This window comes from Penaeus japonicus, unplaced genomic scaffold (genome assembly GCF_977035675.1).
Source record: "Penaeus japonicus unplaced genomic scaffold, GWHDUDI00000001_assembly GWHDUDI00000013, whole genome shotgun sequence".
NCBI lineage: Eukaryota > Metazoa > Arthropoda > Malacostraca > Decapoda > Penaeidae > Penaeus > Penaeus japonicus.
This window is the reverse complement of record NW_028234415.1, coordinates 43,194,039-43,210,847: the sequence shown is the minus strand read 5'-3', so window position 1 is coordinate 43,210,847 and position 16,809 is coordinate 43,194,039. Positions and strand designations below refer to the sequence as shown.

The 16,809-nt window shown below is 29.6% G+C and overlaps 1 long non-coding RNA gene across 1 annotated transcript; it reads left to right on the top strand.

Annotated features, from left to right (window-relative positions):
* Positions 1–11,216: 11,216 nt before the first annotated feature.
* On the top strand, positions 11,217–14,180 carry LOC147470683 (uncharacterized). The gene is made up of 3 exons (XR_015191501.1): positions 11,217–11,312; positions 11,752–11,847; positions 14,001–14,180. It is a non-coding gene; the product is annotated as an uncharacterized LOC147470683 (long non-coding RNA).
* The last annotated feature ends 2,629 nt before the right edge of the window (positions 14,181–16,809 follow it).

The following is a 16,809-nucleotide window of genomic DNA, read 5'->3' as shown; positions in this document are numbered from 1 at the left end:
TATATCAGAAATCATATATTATATATCAAATTATATATTATATTTTATTATCATAATTAAATATTATATATTATATATTATATATATGCATATATAATATATATATATAATATAAATAAATATATATCTATATATATATATAAAAATATATATATTCATATATATGTCATAATATGGCATATATATAATATAAATATATATATATAAATATTTATATAGATATAAATATATATAATATATATAAATGTGTGTATAAAAGGATATATATGTTATATATAAATTAATACACACACACACTACACACACACACACACATATATATATTATATATATACTATATATATATAAATATATATATATTTATTATATATATTTATTTTTAAAAATATATAAATATATATATATATATATATATATATATATGCTTTTTATATATGCATCTATATATGCATATATATATGCTATATATATGCATATCTATTGCATAAATATATGCATATATATATGCATATATATATGCATATATATATATAAGATATTTATATATATAGTATATAATAATATATATATATATATAGTATATATATCTATATATATATATATATATAAATGCAAATATATATGCATATATATAATGCATATATATATGAAATATATAATTTAAATATATATATATATATATATATATATATATATATATATAAATATTATATAATAAAATATATATGCATATATATATATATAATATATATATATATATATATATATCTATCTATATATATAGAGTATAAACACATAATAAATATATATATATATATATATATATATAATATATATATAATATATAAAATATATATATATATATAGATATACACATACATACATAACATATATATATAATAGACCATCAATATACATAATATGCATATATATATATTATATATATATATTAATATATATTATATATATATATGTATATATATATATATAAATACATATCTATATATATATATATATATAATTAAATATATCTATATATTTCTATATATATATATTATATATTATAGGCATAAATATGTATAGATGCCATATATATAATATATATATAGAAATAAAAAAATTATTTATAATCTTTATATATATATATATATATAATATATATATATATATATATCTTGCGTATATATATACATTATATAAATATATATATATATTATATATATATATAATAATAGTATATATAATATATATATATTATATCATATATATATATATATATATATATATATATTTAAATGTATATATAGATTATACATATATATTATATATATATATCATATTAAATATATTTTATATATATAATTATATATACATATTATTATATTAAATATAAATTATAATAATGTTATATATATATTACTTATATATTAAAGAAATCTATAAATATATATCTATATATATATATATAAATATATATATATATATATATATATATATATATATATTTATAATTATATATTAATACAGAATAAACATATGATTATAGCTTTAAATAACTATATATTTATATATACTATATATAATAAAGATATATATATATATGATGGATATTTAGTTAATATATCATACGTCATAGAAGATTATATATAGTTTAAGTTATAACTCCAGACTTGACCTCTGCAAGAATAGATACTGGTATAATTATATATATATGCATATATTAGAGGCATATTTCTTGCATATATATATGCATATAGAGAGGCAAGAGTATATAGGCTTATAGAGTGGCTTAGTTAGATGCATATAGTGTATGCATAGTAGTTATAGAGCTTTATAGGTGTATAGTTGATAGATAGTAGAGATAGATTCTGTGATATGTTATTTTATATAGTGATGTTTATAGATGTATAGAGTAGTTTTGCATTTATATAGAGGCAGATATATATGCATAAATTTAGGAAAGTTGATATTTAAATATATTTATATAGATATAGAGATTTTGATTTAAATATTATATAGAGTGATTTAATGATATCATTTGCATTTTTTGAAGGACGTGTAGAGATAGTGTGAGATTTTGAGAGTTGTGTTTGGAGATAATAGTTAGCACCAGTATGGAGTGTAGTTTTATAGTTAAGTTAGTTTTTAGAGTTTATGATTAGGAGAGAGAGTAGTGATTTTTAGTTATAGTTATTTAGACCACAGACAGACCTGTAATGATATTATATATACAGGCATTTAGAAAATATTTGAGGCAGTAATAGAGATATTAGAGAGATAGTTTATAATATAATTGAGAGAGATTTAGAGGGGTATAGATATATGAATTTTTACAGAGTTTAGATAAGATTTTATATAGATTAGAGAGTTATGTTTGTGGTTGTTTTAGAGAGATCGGAGTTTTTATATGCATAAAATGATGTTGAGTGGCTTTTAATATAGAATAGTTGTAGCAGATATATTGAGATATTAGAGAATGTATAGATTATTTGTATATATATATATATTATAGATATATATATGTGCGGTGAGTATAGATCTGGGATATATGAATTATTTATAGTAGTAGATATAGAGTTTATATTTTTGTGATATAGAATATATAGTATAGTATGATAGAGATAATATAGGATATATATATTAGATAGTATATTATATAGTATAATATAGTAGTTATAGGTATATATAAAGTGTGCATAGTGTAAAATGTCTAGATATGTCATATTTGATTTATATTAGTAAATATATATAAGGATATATCTTGTTTATTATATTATGTGTATATATATTTCTATAGATATGTTTTTTATTTTTGTACTTATATATTGTGCTTATATATATATATATAGATAGATATATATATATATACTAGAATATATATATATATATTGATTTATGATTATAGATATTTTAGTTATTATTTACCATATAATACATTATTAGTTATAGATTGTCTAGAATGATATGATAGAGATATATTCTATATATACTAGTGAGTTATACTATATATTTAGTATATTGGATACATGTGTGAGAGATGTAATATTATGATTTGTGTTCTTATATATATATATCGTATATATTTATATAGAGATATATATATATAAATATATAAAATTATATATATTTTGATGGTATATTATATATTGCCATATATTTCTATGAGATATTATAGTTTACTGTTATATATATATATATAGATAGAGAGTGATGTATTATTTTTTATATATAGATAAATCAATATGATAGTTATTAGTTATATATAGATATATATATATATATAGATATACTAGATATACTTTTATATAGTTATATATATGTATAGGTATATATGAGTTAGTATATATAGATATTTATATTATATAAATTAATATATATAGGATACATCTGCTCTTGTAGGATATATATATATTTACTATATTTATATTATTATATATATAATTTATATTTAGAGATAGTTGATATATAGTATTTGATTATAGAGTTATACAGGTTTTATATATATATAGATTTATTATTATCTAGAGAATAGATATAGGTATAGATGATAGAATTACTAGACAGACTATTAATTATTTAGATACATATATTATTTATGTTAGATATTTGGGAGATATTATTTAGTATATATATAGTTAGTTATTATTATTATATTATTTATATAGAATTTGTAGTTAATATATTTAGGTATAGTTCTATATTTAAGATTATATTATATTATAGTAGTAGGTGATGAGAGAGATATAGTTGATATTGTTTGATATGCTGTCGGGTAGGTGTGGAGAGATGGCAGATAGAGTATGGGAGTGATTGAGAAGGCCTTTAGAGATAGGCAGAGATGTGAGATTGGCATACTGTGATGAGTGGCAGTTTAGGAGAGAGAGGAATATATTATTATATATTATTATTTAGATCAGTTATATATGAGTTCTTTGATACGTGTTGTGTGAGTTTTAGCGTAATTATTATTGATATGATTTTTTTAATAGAAGAGTTTTAGAGACGAGAGTTTGTGACTTATATAGGTGATGGTGGGGATAGGCTTATAGTGAGGCCGATATAGTGAGTTTTGTGTAGAGAGATATTAGAGAGTGATAGAGTGAGTTATAGAGATAAAGTGAGATTGGCATAGTGAGAGGGGAGAGATTATGAGAGTCGAGAGTGTAGTGAGTGTATTTGGTTGTTTGTAGAGATATGCATAGAGTTAGATGTGATTGTGTGTTTGTTTTGAAGGAGTGTATGAGAGTGATGATAGTGTGTTCTGAGTAGGTTTTTTCGTGACAGGGCTGTGTGACTTATAGGGGATGTGTGATGTATTTTTTTACGATATATTAGAGAGATATTGATAGAGTATGGTGTGAGATATAGAGATAGAGAGTGGGAGGTATGAATTTAGATGTGAGATTGTGTGATTGAGATTGTAGGGAATTGATATGGTGTGAATATATATGCATTAAGCGTAGAGATGGAGATTTGTGGTTGAGGATATGTTGTATTGTTAGTAAGATATAGAGTGTTATGTTGATTTATATAGAGGGATAGTTATATATATATAGATGAGGAGTTAGTGATAGAGATAGAGTAACAGATGAGAAGATATTACATAGAGTCTGATATTAACAGATTTTTATCAAATGTGATGGTGTAGAGTTAGGAGAGTTTATGAGTCAGAGAGTTAGATGTTAGTTGTAGTAGATATATTTATGATATAGATTTTGCGTAGATAGATATACTTATAGGATGTTAAATAGATTTTTATATAATGAGTAGTGAGATTTAGATAGTAATTTATAGATTGATTTATTAGATATATAGAGTGTATTACGGGGGTATATGATGGAGTACAACATAGATGTACTAGACGATAGTGATATGAGATTGATAGATGTAGCGATGTGATAATATAGAGATGAGGTTTAACATATGGAGTGAGTCAGTTATCCAGTACATATACGGATATATTTAGATTTATAATATATTATAGATATATATATATATAATTAATTTATATAATATGTGTGTGATATATGTAACACATATATGTATATATATATATATAGTGATAATATATATATATATAATAATATAAATATATATATATATATTTGGTATATATTTAATATGTAATACATATATATCAGTATTATATATACTATAATATTATTTTTATAGATATATGATATAGAGTAATTCAAATTAGATATATAACTAGATATATTTATAGTAATTTATATGTTTTATATATATATATATATATATAATATGTCTATATATAATATATATATATATATTTATAGGTTATATTTAGATATATATTTCAGTATGTGTGTGTGTGTGTTTGTGGTGTGTGTGTGTGTGCATTGTGTGTGTGTGTGTGTGTGTGTGTGTGTGTTGGGTGTTGTGTGGTGTGTGTGGTGTGTGTGGTGTCGTGTGTGGTGCTGTGTGTGTGTGTGTGTGGGCAGCTGTGTGTCAGTGTGATGTGAGTGTGAGTGTGTGTGTGGTGTGTAATGTTTAATATATGTATATATGTACATATTAACAGATATATATACATATACATATACATATACATATACATATACATATACATATGACATAGATACATATGGAATATACTATACATATATTATACATATCTCTATAATATTATATATATAATATCTATATATAGATATATATAATTATATATATATATATCGATATATATATAATATAGTACACACACACACCTCAAACACACACACACACACACACCCACCACATACTAATATACACATACATATAACATTTACATATACATATACATATAGCATATACATTTACAGAATACATATACATAGACATATACGGGTGGTGGGGGAATATATGCATATATATATACACGGGTTACCCCATTCAATCCACACTACTACACACACACATATATATATATATATATATAATTTATATATATATATAATAATATATATATATATATAAATATATACATAATGTATATATATATATACATATATAATACATATACATAGACATATATAATATATATATATATGATAAATATATATATATTATATATATATATATATATAATATATATGTCTTTGTTGTGTGTGTGTGTGTGTTGTGTGTGTGTGTGTGTTGTGGTGTGTGTGTGTGTGTTGTGTGTGTGTGTGTATCAAGGGTTTATTTGTCTATGATAAATAGTAGGATAATGAAATAATTTTAGTTAATCTCAAATACAATGTCTCCTAGTTCCAGGTCAGGTCCTGAATGCCCACGCTCGAGATCCCTGAATTGATGACCCACAGCTCGAAGGCGTGGCCTATGTCCTGCCCTCATTACCGTGTGGACCAATCACCGCCGGGTCGGGCAGCTCCCTGCCCATTGAGAAAGATTCACCGTTACCCCTCCAAGTGACCCAGGATCTCTGCTCAAAATATGTCATAGATAGATTCAGACAGAAATAGTTCGACCTTCAAGTCGAGAGGACCTCCTCCTCAAGGATTCCAAGTTGAGTAATGTCTAGTGCCTTTAGTGACTTATTTCATATATTGTGCGTTGTTTGTGTTTTAACTATAGCTCAGGTATTATTAGCTTTGCGATAGGCTTAGCTTTCCCCTTGCGTGTATATATCGTGCCTCCCGTGTAAATAATGTTATATATATATATCTTGATTTATAATATATTGTTAATGTTTTAGCTACCGTGTTTAACATCATCCCTTTATATATTATGTGTGGGAACTAGATCAATCTCTGCTCGCCACATATTAGGGTGCCAGGGACGGGACCCGTCGTGCCCATCACACAAATTAGTGTCAGTATTTGGGATACATACCTTTTAGACAAACAGGTCGTAGTAGGGACACATCTTATACCCATCACAGTATGTATATATATACATATATACATATATACACACACATAAATATGTATATATATACATATATATGTATATATATATATATATATATATATATATATATATATATATATATATATATATATATATATATATAGAGAGAGAGAGAGAGAGAGAGAGAGAGAGAGAGAGAGAAAGAGAGAGAGAGAGAGAGAGAGAGAGAGGGAGAGAGAGAGATACACACACACACACACACACATATGTATATATATATATATATATATATATATATATATATATATATATATATATATATATATATATATGTGTGTGTGTGTGTGTGTGTGTGTGTATGTATATATATACATATATACATATACACATATATACATATATGTATATATATATATGTATATATATATACATATATGTATATATATATACATATCTATCTATCTATCTATCTATCTATCTATATATATATATATATACACACATATAGATAGATAGATAGATAGATATATTTAGAAGCATGTATACATACAAAGATCCATACGTACACATAAACATCTACACACATCTTTCCCTTTGTTTCCATCCATCCATCTATCTTGCTTTTTTTTTATAATTTAGTAAAACAACAAATCCAACTAATCTATATTCATTAAAGAACTGACTGCATTTTTTTCACGAGAGGAGAAAGAAAGAGAGAAAAAAAAACTCAAGAAAATTCCTCTTTATTCAGCCCATGGCACCTTGAATGCATTATCCTGGCGTCTTGGAAGAAAATTATATTAAAAGACCTATTATTCTTGCTAATTAAGCTAATCTCGTATCGCTCGCAGTGCATCTGTGTCTTGTTCCATTGTTTTTTTTCCCTCGTTTTGTCTTCTCGCTTCTCTCTCTCTCTCTCTCATCTCTCCTTCTATTAGATTTTCTTCTTTTTCTTCTCTCTTTCTTATTGTTTTCCTTCTTTCTGCTCCCCTTCGGTCCTTCCCTTCTCTTTCTTTCCTCCTTTTCTTCCCCACCACTTTTCCGTTTTTCTTTTCTCGCCCTTTTTTCTTCCCCCACGCTCTCATTTACCCCTCCTCAGTCCCCTCTCATTTCCCCTCTCTCCCCACCCACTCCTTTTTCCTCTATTTGTTTCCCACCTTCCCCCTCTCCCTACTCTTCCCCTCTCTCCCGTTCCCATCTTTATCCTCTCCTTTTCCTTATTTCCTCTTCCTTTTCTCACTTTCCTCCTCAGCCTCGGCCTCCTCATCTCAGCCCCCTCTTTCCCTCTCCCTCTTCCCGTTGCTCACGGCTCACTGCTTCCCTTTCTCCTCTCCCCCTTTCTCTCTCTCCCTCTCGTTCTTCCTCGTACCCCCTCCTCCCTCTCCCCATCCCCTCTCTCTACCCCTTCTCCTCTTAACTCTCTCTCTGTCTTCCGTTCATTCCTCCTTTCTTCTCTTCACTCCCCCTTTTCCTCCACCCGTGGCCTCTCTTTCCATCTCTTCCCCACTCACTCCTTTCCCTTCTCTTTGCTACTCACCTCCCCTCCCCCCCCTTTCACCCTACTCTTCCCTATTTCTTGGGTTAATGGATGGTTTTATTCTGCATTAGGAAACACAGTGACTGTAATGTAACTCGGATGTGTTCATACAATGCACACCAGCATAAACAAACACACACGTGTTCATATATACATGTTTACTGATTCACACACTAGTGGTGTGGGTGGGGGGTGGCGGGTCTTGGGGGGGGGGGTGGGGGGGGGGGTGTGGGGGACGTAAGCGTAAGGACAAACATGCAAATACATACAGACACACAATATACATAATATATATATATATGTATATATATATATATATATATATATATATATATATATATATATATGTATATATGTGTGTGTGTGTGTGTGAATATGAATATATGTATATACATATGTGTACATATCTATCTATTCATCTATCTATCTATATACATACATACATCTATACATATTCACACACACACACACACACACACTTACACACACACACACACACATAGACGCACACGTTCAGCTTGACCAATAATGAATTTGAAATTGTTGTTTCCCAAAGTCACATGACGTCATTCCTTTCCAGCAAGGAATTGATTACTGTTAAGGTCATTATTACCACTAATATTCTCCAAGCCAGTGAGATGAAGACTCTTAGAATGAGACAGAAATTTTTTTTCTTTCGTTTTTTTTTTCGAAACAAAAACAGATGGAAGAAATATGCAATGTATATCCTCACATATAAGTACACATCTAAACGCACACACTACACAAACACAAATGCACAAGTACGCGTAGATATCTTTTATATAGATATACAAATACATACACAAGACATATACTTATGAATACTGAATATAGGCAGGGAAACATATAATCACGCAATCACACACACACACACACACACTTAGACGCACACACAGAAGACAAGCAAAACTCACAAATAAACACAAGAGCACACACACACACACAAACACACACACACAAACACACACACACAGAAGGCAAGCAAAACTCACAAATAAACACAAGAGCACACACACACACACACACACAAACACAAACACATAGACACACACACACAAAGACGCACACACAAAGACGCACAACAGAAGGCAAGCAAAACTCACAAATAAACACAAGAGCACACACACACACCCATCCGCTCACACACTAGACACCCACTCACACTAACAGCATTCGGGCGTATATCCACAGCCTAGAAACACCATTATCTCAGAACGCCACGCTGCCGTGCGCCGCTGGAAAGCATTTCGGTTCAACAAGCTACAAGTTACATTGTTAAAAGCATATTCGGGTCATGTGAGTTCCTACGCTGTCTTAGCTGCACGCAAACATACAGACACACATACACGCACACACACACACAAAGACAAACACACACACACATATATATACACACACATATCCACACATATATATCCAAATATCCACATATATTTCTACATAATTTTTAACACACACATATCCACACATATATATATATACACATATCCACATATTTTTCTACATGATATTTAACACACACATACACACTTACACACACACATATCCACACATATATATCCACATATCCACATATTTTTCTACATAATCTTTCAAGATGATATCGTAGCCGCTCTGTCATATCCAGGGCTGACAACGATAACGCATGTCAGTGGATGCCGCCATGTGGCCCGACAACATAAATGATAGAAAATAAGAATAAAACTTCAGTAAATAACAAGGAACTTGTACTCTAAACACACCCACATACATGCTGAGTGTTTGTATAATCCTTCTTACGTAAATAACAGTGTATAATTGGTAGATTAATCTTTGTAGATTTAAGGATTAACCATGTATACTGATGGAAAAAAAATACTCGTTGTAATGACCTTAAATATTAAGTATTTGATTCTTACCCTGATAATGTGCTCGTTTACAGGTTTTCCCGCTATTTAGATCATTTTATATGCGTACAGGATGGTGGTATTAATTAAACTATCCCGGTGTATTAGCCATATTGCTTAGAATAGATTAGATTTATTTTCTACGTTAAATTTGGTGGTGAAAATGACGAGTTGAAAACCACCGTACTGCATGATCTTAGCCCACAGTTGCCAATTGCTCTATTTAATTTGATCTCCCTTTTTTCGGGTCCGCGATTTTTCACTCACTTCGACCTTTTTGTCCGTTTGTTTGATGTTCTGTTTATTGTTATCTTTTGCGAAGGTGTGGAAGGTGGTGTTGCTTTTGGTGTATCAGCTTTACTTGATAAATCAACACTTGGGTAAGCTTAGTTTGTGTACTTTCTCTCTCTCTCTCTCTCTCTCTCTCTCTCTCTCTCTCTCTCTCTCTCTCTCTCTCTCTCTCTCTCTCTCTCTCTCTCTCTCTCTCTCTCTCTCTCTCTCTCTCTCTCTCTCTCTCCTCTCTCTCTCTCTCTCGCTCTCTCTCTCTCTCTCCTCTCTCTCTCTCTCTCTCTCTCTCTCTCTCTCTCTCTCTCTCTCTCTCTCTCTTTCTCTCTCTCTCTCTCTCTCTCTCTCTCTCTCTCTCTCTCTCTCTCTCTCTCTCTCTTTCTTATATAACTTCTTTGTCAGTGACGCCTCGTGTCTACACTGTGTATTTATATACGATTTTAAAGTAATTACAAAAAATAAAAAGATAAATAAAGTAATTAAAAAAAGAAAAGAAATAAAAATCTGATAAAAACCGAAATACTTCGACATATCGAAATTGTAAAAAAAAAAAAAAAAAAAAAAAATGCCACGAGTCTGCAACACAGAACGAAGCTTTCTGCAGACTTGCCAGAAATCGCTAAGACCCAACACGAGGAAGTTGCGTTTCTTGTGTGTTTTGCTGAAGTTCTGGTGTTCGTGTGTTGTGAATTGTCTCGCTGATAGTGTACTGTTAACCGTCTTGTTGGGTGTGTATAGTGAGTAGTTTTGTTAGTAATTTTGTTAATGTGTTTTTAGTAATTATGTTGTTTGTGTCGTTGAGTATGTGTCGTTTTGCATTGATTAATCTTACTTGTACACGCGTATGCATATGCACACTTCCATACACTTACACACAGACACACACTCTTACGGATATATATATATATATATATATATATATATATATATATATATATATATATATATGTGTGTGTGTGTGTGTGTGTGTGTGTGTGTGTGTGTGTGTGTGTGTGTGTGTGTGTGTGTGTGTGTGTGTGTTTATGCGTGTGTATGTATATATATGTATATACATATATGTATATGAATACATAGGTATATATCTGAACATAGTCATACAAAACTAACACCTAACCACCACATAAAAATACTCCCAACAGATCCCCCCTCCCCCCCTCCCCCCCACAGAAAAAGACAAGCACCCGGTGATGATTCGCCTCAAAAGTGCCATGACTGACCGTCTCTGCGTGTGGCTCCTGTGCCTCCTGTTGCCTTGGGATGCGAGTGAGTTCGTCTTTGCTGGGTGGAGATGCTAAGAGGATCATCTTTCGCTCAGAAGGAGGACGCCTCTTTGGGTCGCTTCTGCTCCTCTTTTTTCTGATACTTTCACTCCTCTTTTTTTTTTACCTCTTTCTCTCTTCTTTTTCTACCTCTTTCTCTCCTTTTTTCTATCTCTTTCTCTCCTCTTTTTCTACCTCTTTCTCTCCTCTTTTTCTACCTCTTTCTCTCATTTTTTCTACCTCTTTCTCTCATTTTTTCTACCTCTTTCTCTCCTCTTTTTCTACTTCTTTCTCTCCTCTTTGTCTACCTCGTTCTCTCCTCTTTCTTTCCTCTTTTTCTACCTTTTTCTTTGCTATTTTCCCTCCTCTTTCTCTCCCTCTTTTTCTACTTCTTTCTTTGCTCTTTTTCTACCTCTTTCCCTCCTCATTTTTTACCTCTTTCTCTCCTCTATTTCTACATCTTTCTCTGCTCTTTTTCTACCTCTTTCTCTCCTCTTTTTCTACCTCTTTCTCTCCTCTTTTTCTACCTCTTTCTCTCCTCTTTTTCTACCTCTTTCTCTCCTCTTTTTCTACCTCTTTCTCTCCTCTTTTTCTACCTCTTTCTCTCCTCTTTTTCTACCTCTTTCTCTCCTCTTTTTCTACCTCTTTCTCTCCTCTTTTTCTACCTCTTTCTCTCCTCTTTTTCTACCTCTTTCTCTCCTCTTTTTCTACCTCTTTCTCTCCTCTTTTTCTATCTCTTTCTCTGCTCTTTTTCTACCTCTTTCTCTCCTCTTTTTTCTACCTCTTTCTCTCCTCTTTTTCTACCTCTTTCTCTCCTCTTTTTTCTACCTCTTTCTCTCCCCTTTTTCTGCCTCTTTCTCTCCTCTTTTTCTGCCTCTTTCTCTCCTCTTTTTCTACCTCTTTCTCTCCTCTTTTTCTACCTCTTTCTCTCCTCTTTTTTTTTACCTCTTTCTCTCCACTTTTTTATTTGATTTTTTTTTATATTTTTTTTTTACCCCTTTTTTTCCTTTCCTATTTTTTTTTTTTTTTTTTTTTTTAACCTCTTTTCCTCCTCTTTTTCTACCTCTTTCTCTCCTCTTTTTCTACCTCTTTCTGTGCTCTTTTTCTATCTCTTTCCCTCCTCTTTTACTACCTCTTTCTCTCCTCTTTTTCTACCTCTTTCCCTCCTCATTTTTTACCTCTTTCTCTCCTCTTTTTCTACCTGTTTCCCTCCTTTTTTTCTACCTCTTTCTCTCCTTTTTTCTACCTCTTTCTCTCCTCTTTTTCTACCTCTTTCTCTCCTTTATTTCTTCCTCTCTCTATCTTATTCTTTCTCTCCTCTCTTCCTCTTTTATTTGATTTTTTTCTGTATATTTTATCAATCTACGTAGACATCGAAAATCTTTCAATATCTTGTATTTTCTATTTAATATTTATTCTATATAATTTGCTAGTTCTCATTTTAGATATGCATTTATTATTATTTTTTTTCACCGAACAAATATATGAATTTATCTCAAACTTTACTCACCAATATCACTGTGTCATTTTATCATATAAGTATTTTCCACACTTCCATAAACAAAAGTTCATACAAGCATTTGATTTCTCTATTAGATATTTAATGTTTAATCCCCCCCCCCAAAAAAAAAAAAAAAAAAAAAAAAAAATATTTATAATAATAATAATAATAAAAAATAATAATAGATAGATAGATAAATAAAAAGATAGATAAATAAAAAGATAGATTAATAAAAATCAGTTGCATAGCTGATCTATCGATTCAAAGTATGTATTCATTCTTAGGATCCAATCCGATGATAATTCAACCAAAATTATCTGATTACACCCCCCCACACCCCCCCCACCCCAGGATCCAATACCCTACACTCACAGACCAAAGGCATCCACTCCTAACCCCCCCCACCCTTCCCCCCTCACCCCGCAGCTTATCCAACCAAAGGCATCAACTCTAACCCCCCCATCACACTCCACTGCACCCAACACGCCCCACCAACCCTCAGCCGACACCCCCTTCGGCCACCCATCACCCCACCCCGGTCAAATCCACCCCCCTCACCCTACCCCCACCCCCACCCCCTCACCCCCACAGCATATCCAACCAAACCAAACCAAAGACATCCACTCTAACCCCCCCCCTAACCCCCCCCCCCCCAGGATCCACTCCCCTACCACCAAAAGTGATCCGTTTTGAAGAGAGGTTCCTGAACTCAATATCCAACGACCACAACCACAATTTGAGACCAAATGACACGACACAGATTGTGGTGAATGCGCCGACCATCATGGATGTCAGAATGGTGAGTGTGGTTTTAATTTTTTTTTTTTTTTTTTTTTTTTTTTTTTTTTTTGGGGGGGGGGCTTTTTTGGTTTAGTTTTGGATTGTTCTTATTGTTATTTTTTGTTGGTTGGTTGGTGTTTTTGTTATCATTGTTGTTGTTATCGTTATTGTTATTATGATTGTTATTATTATCATCATTTATTATGATTGTTATTATGATAATAAGGATAGTGATGATGGTAATGATGATCATGATGATAATGATAATAATATTGATGATAATTATCATCATCTTTATCATTACTGTTACTAATACTATCAATATTAACATCATTGTTATCATCATTATTATTATAATCATTATTGTTATCAATACTATTATCATCATTATCGTTATCAATACTATTATCATCATTATCATTACAATCACCATCATCATTATTATAATTGATATCATTATTAACATTATCAATGATATTAATATCATAATTAACGTCATTACCATTATCATCATTGATGTAATTGGAAAGAACTCGTGCTATGTTCCCGTCCGTCATCAAGTATACCACATACCACATACCACATACTCGCTGACGACCTGGAGCATACCACGAATTCCCTCTGGTGGTATTATGTAATATTCCTACAAAGCACAGTCGATTATGCAAATATTTAAATACATAGAAAAGAAACATAAATAAATAGCTATCCACATAGGTCACACAAAGGCTCTTAACCTAACAACTAAAGGGCCTATCATGACCTTTGACCTAGCTTGGCATTGGGAAATCACTTTCTTAAATTTTCCCTTCGTTAGTACCCTCGGGTTGGGTATTGGCTCGGCATCTGTTGTGATTACAGTGCATGATGGTGTAGGAAAAGTATGGTGGGGGTGGTGATGATAATGGTGAGGATGGTGGTGATGATGGGGATGATGGTGGTGGGGGTGATGAGTCATGCATCCTCCACTGTTTTATATATATATGTATATATATATATATATATATATATATATATATATGTTTATATATATGTTTATATATATATATATGTTTATATATATATATATGTTTATATATATGTTTATATATATATATATGTTTATATATATGTTTATATATATATATGTTTATATATATGTATATATATATATATATATATATATATATATATATATATATATATATACACACACACACACACACACACATATATATATATATACTATACATATATATATATATATATATATATATATATATATATATATATATATATATATGTACTGTATATATGTATATATGTGTGTGTGTATGTATGTATGTATGTATGTATGTATATACAAATCTAAAAAAGCCTCAAGAACACCGTCACATCATGAACATTGATAATGCAAATAACATACCACAAGTGAGCAAAATCACAGGTCATAACACTTAATTAAACGGCGAGAAACAACTTTTACATTAAATAATTGAAAATAGTATTAGGTCATGCTAGGTTATCTGTTTCCGAGGTGATTAATTATTGAAGTAAATGGGATTGTTAATTGCTCGTTAAGTGAATGACCTGGTTTGCTAAAGATATTTTTCGTTAAAAAAGATATCATTGTTATTTTCATTATCTAAATTCTACTATGATTATGCTACTGCTATTATGCTATGTTCATTATCATCAATGTTATAATCGTAGGTATTATTAATTTTTAATTTTTTTTTGTTTTTTTGGGGTTTTTTTTTTTTTTTTGCTTTGTTTTTTTAAATTTTTTTATTTTTCTTATTTTTTTTGTTTTTTTTTTTTTTTTTTATAATGATATAATCATTATCCTGAACACCATCATCATCATCTTCTTCATCTTCATCTTTATCTTCATCTTCATCATCATCATCATAATCCTTCTCCATCTCCTCCTCCTCCTCATCATCATCATCATTACCATCACCACCACCACCACCATCATCATCATCACCATCACCACCACCACCACCATCATCAACATCATCATCAATTAAAATTATCATTACCATTCCTATCATCACTATCATCACTATATTATCATAACTGTCAATATCATAAATAATTAATATTTCTTTCTTTCTGATAGGATGAAGCCACAAACTCCATTGAGGTTATGGCCCATTTTTCCCTTGTAAGTATTAAATAATCATTATTTTTTATTACAATAATGATAATCCTAATGATAATGAGGATATATTATTATTATTATTATTATCATTATCATTATCATTATATGACATTTTTTTTAGTCATTTGTTGCCTTGATCCCTCTTCTTATTTCAATATTCTTAGTTTTATTGTTACTATCATTAATACCATTCTTATGAATATTATTATTATCATTATTATGAATTATTATTACTATGAATTATTATTACTATGAGTTATTATTATTATTATTATTATTATCATTATTGTCATTGATATTATTATCAATATTTCATTATCATTATTGTCATTGATATTATTATCAATATTTCATTATCATTATCATTATCAATATTTCATTATCATTATCATTATCAATGTCATCATTGTTTCATTATCATTATATATCATTATCATTACCATGATTATCATGATTATCATTTTTATGATTATTATCATTATCATTATTATTCACATTTATATTATAATTATTATCAATATCTCATTATCATCATCAAT